Source organism: Chinchilla lanigera, unplaced genomic scaffold (genome assembly GCF_000276665.1).
Source record: "Chinchilla lanigera isolate Chin_1 unplaced genomic scaffold, ChiLan1.0 scaffold00010, whole genome shotgun sequence".
Classification (NCBI taxonomy): domain Eukaryota; kingdom Metazoa; phylum Chordata; class Mammalia; order Rodentia; family Chinchillidae; genus Chinchilla; species Chinchilla lanigera.
In genome coordinates this window covers 7,959,939-7,964,312 of record NW_004955411.1, presented here as the reverse complement: position 1 = coordinate 7,964,312, position 4,374 = coordinate 7,959,939, and positions in this window count along the sequence as shown.

Here is a 4,374-nt window from a genome sequence, read left to right as displayed (position 1 = left end):
TGAATTTTTGCAGATATCTCCTGTTTATCTCTGTTGTTTTGCTGCACAGAAATGTTTTGGTTTGCTACAGTCTCATTCATCTAATCTCACTATTGTTGCTGCTGTGGTATAGGCATGGCTGGAGTGTTTCCTCCAAGAAGTCACATAGTAAAAGCTGGCTGCAGTGTGAAAGGTGGAGAAACTTTTACTAGATTGGATGTGGTGAAAGGTGACTAACCCACTGGGAGATGTGCTCTCAGAAAAGATTCACATAGTTCTTATGGAACCCTAGTGAGATATCATGAGAGATCTATAAAAGAGCAAGCTTGCTATAAAAGAGCAAGCTTGGCCACTCCACGTGCTCTGGCTTCATTTTGCAGTGTGATTGCTGTCTGTCACACGTGTTCCCATCATCATCAGAACATCTATCGCATGCCTTGCACCAGAACAGAGGGGAAGCTGTGCCATAGCTTTGGGCTTCCAGAACTGCTAACAAAATGAACTTTTTGTTTCACAGTGTGCCAAGTTCCAGATACTTCTGTATGGAAAATGGGAGTAATTCAGTTGCCTTTGCTTTTGAGGTTGTAATTTCATCTTAATGCACATAACTATCCAATATTCTCAATATCATCTGTAGAAAAGATTACCTCTTTCCCAAAATTGGTTCTTTTTTATTTTAAAGAGAATTAAAAAAGAAGAAAATAACATCATAGCCAAAACAAAACAACACAAGAACAATAAAAATGATTCAGGGTTTCAGAAGAAAATGATAGGATTTAACAGTGGTTGTTACATATTGTTATCCTCAATAAAGTGCCTCAGGTTATCAGATGCAAGAGTGCAAGATTGATCAAACCATTAAAGAAAATAAAACATAATTTAAAAACCACCAGAAATGATATAGAACTTCACTAAATAAGATGGTAGGAATTCACCAATAGTTGTTATATTGCATATTGTTGTCTTCAAATTAATTGTTGAGATTATCAGATATAAGCACACAAAATTGGTAAAAAAATTTAAGCATTAACTGTTCCTTCAACAAACCATTAGACATCAGTGGCACAATTTTCCTATCTCTATCTATCTATCTATCTATCTATCTATCTATCTATCTATCTATTTATCTATCTCTTCCTTCTTTCTTTCTTTTTTTCCTTTCCCTCATTCTAGTTCGCTCCCTTTGAGCAATTTCTTAATTTCTCTCCCTTTCACAACATTTATTGTACCTTGTTGATTTTATTTACTCTTTCAGGTTCTTACACTAGGGAGACAATGCAATGATTACACATGTGAGTCTGATTTATTTTACTTAAGAGTATGGTCTCTAGTTGCATCCATTTACCTATAAAAGCCTCGAGTTTATTCTTTTTTATAGCTGTGTAATAATTTTGTATAAAAATACCACATCTTTTTTTTTATCCATTCCTCAGTTGATGGGCATTTGGGTTGTTTCCAAGATTTAGCTAGGACAAATTGTCCTACTATAAACATGAGTGCACATATATCACTGTGATATGATATTTTTAATTATTCTCATGAAATACCCAGAAGGGGAATAGCTGGGTTAAGAGGAACATCTAATCCTAGTTTTGTGAGGAACCTCCACACTGATTTCCACAGTGGTTGCACCAGTCTACACTCTCACCAGCAGTGAATTGTTCCTTTTTCCTTGTAGCCCCTCCAGCATTTGTTGTTGGTTGGTTTCTTGATGATAACCATTCTTTCTGGGGTGAGATGGAATCTCAGTGCTGTTTTCATTTGCATTTCTCCAGTGACCAGTGATGTTGAACATTTTTTCATGTATTTATTTGCCATTTGTATTTCTTCAACTGAGAAGTGTGTATTCATCTCACATGCCCATTTTTGAATTGGGTCTTTGAATTTTGGGGATTTGATTTTTTTAAATTCTTTTTATGTTCTAGTTAGAAGTCCTTCATCTGAGGGACAGTTGGTCAAATTTTTTTCCCAATTTGTGGTTTTTTTTTTACTCTGTTGGTGATTTCTTTTGGTGTGCAAAAACTTTTCAATAATGTGAAATCCCAGTTGTTGATTCTTTGAAGTATTTCACGTGCAGTTTGGTTTTGTTCATGAACTTTCTGCCCACACCTATGTCTTCAAGATTTCCATCTACTTGCTCTTCCAGTAGATTTAGTGTTTCTGTTGTAATGTTTAGAACTCTGATTCGTTTTGTCTTTAGTGCATAGTGATAGACATGGTTCTAGTTTGAGTCTTTAGCACATGGAAAGCCAGTTTTACCAGTACCATTTATTAAAGAGGCTATCTTTCTTCCACTGAACATGTTTAGCTCCTTTGTCAAAGATAAGGTGGCTGAGTGTGTCTGTAGTTGTGTCTGCATCTTCTAATTTTTATACTCATATTAATGTCTGATTTTTATGCCAGTAACATGTTGATTTTATGACAGTAGCTTTGTAGTATAATTTCAAGTGAGGGATTGTGATGACCCTGCCTTTCCCTTGTTGCCCATGATTGCTTTTGCTATTCTAGGCCTCTTTTAGTTTGAGATGAATTTTAGGAATATTTTCTACAGATCTGTGAGGCATACTAGTGGTATATTAATTGGTATTACACTGAATCTGTACAACGATTTTGAGATTATGGCCATTTTCACAAAATGTTGGTTCTTCCTATCCATGAGCAAGGAATATCTTTCCATTTTCTGAAGTCCTCTTTGATCACTTTTTTGAGAGTACTGTGATTTTCACTGCATCACTTACTTCCTTTGTTAGATTGATCATTTACTTCCTTTTTTAGATTGACTATTAAGTATTTCATTTTTTTAGATGCTGTTAAGGTGTGGTTTCCCTAATTTCTCTTTCAGTGTATTTGTTGTTTGTGTACAGGAATGCTATTGATTTTTGAGTGTTAACTTTGTATCCAGCTATGCTACTGAATTTGGTTATTAAATCTACAAGTCTTTTGGTGGAGTTTTTGGGTCCTTTTCTATGTAGATTATCATGTCATCTGTGAATAATGATAACTTCACTTCTTTCTTCTTTCCTTATTCCTTTTATTTCTCTTTCTTGTCTAATTGTATTTCCTGAACTATATTGAATAGGGGTGGTGACAGTGGACATCCTTGTCTTGTTCCAGATTTTAAAGAAAGCTTTCAGTTTTTGTTCATTTAATATGATGTTGGTTGTTGATTTTTCATAGGTGGCTTTTATCAGAATGAGGTAAAGACCATCTATTCCTATTTTCTGTAGGGTTTTTATCAAGAATGAGTATTGGACTTTATCAAAAGCTTTTTCTTCATCTATTGAGATGATCACGTGATTTTTGTCTTTGGATGTATTGATATGGTGTATTACATTAATTAATTTTCATATATTAAACCATCCCTGCATTCTTGGGATGAGTCCCACTTGGTCATGATATATAATCTTCTTGATGTGTGCTAATATTTTATTGAGAATTTTTTGCATCTATTTTCATTAGGGAGATTGGCCTGTAGTTCTCATTTTATGGTTGGGTCTTTCTCTGGTTTTGGTATCAGGGTAATACTTGCCTCCAGGAACGAGTTAGAGAGAACTGCCTCCCTTTCAATTTCATTAAAGAATTTGAGAAGAATTAGCATTAAATCTTTTCTAAATTTCTTGTAGAATTCAGCTGTGAATCCATCAGGACCTGTGTTTTTCTTTGTTGGTAGGTTTTTTTTTACATTTTCAATTTAATTGGCTGATATTAAGTTATTCAGGATTTCTATATCTTCTTCATTCAGCTTTGGTAATTCATATGTATCTAACAATCTGTCCATTTTGTCTGTGTGTTCCATCCTATGAGAATAAAATTTTTGAAGTAGGTATTGATGATCTTCTGAATTCTACAGGATCCTTAGTGATTTCATCCCTTTCATTCATTACTGAATGATTTTGAGCTTCTTCTTTCCTTTTTTGATAAGGTTGGTCAGGACTTTATCAATTTTATTTATTATTTCAAAGAACAAACCCTTCAATTCAGTAATTCTTTGTATTGTTTTCTTAGTCTCCATTGCTTTAATTTCTGCTCTGATCTTTATAACTTCCTGCCTTCTTTGGGCTTTAGGCTTGACTTGCTCTTGTTTTTCTAGAAGCTTGAAGTGCAGCATAAGATTGTTTATTTGTGCTCATTCTGTTTTCTTTTGTTTTTCTTCCAGTACCAGGAATCAAACTCATGACCTTGCACTTGCCAGGCAGGTGCTCTGCCGCTGAGCTAAATCCCCAGCCCCTCATTCTGTTTTCTTGATGTGGGAATTCACTGCTATAAATTTCCCTCTGAGAATGGCTTTCATTGTATCCCACAGGTTCCTGTAAGTTGTATCTGCATTTTCATTTGATTGTGAAAATTGTTTAATTTCTTCTTTAATTTCATCTGTGACTCATTGATTGTTCAGGA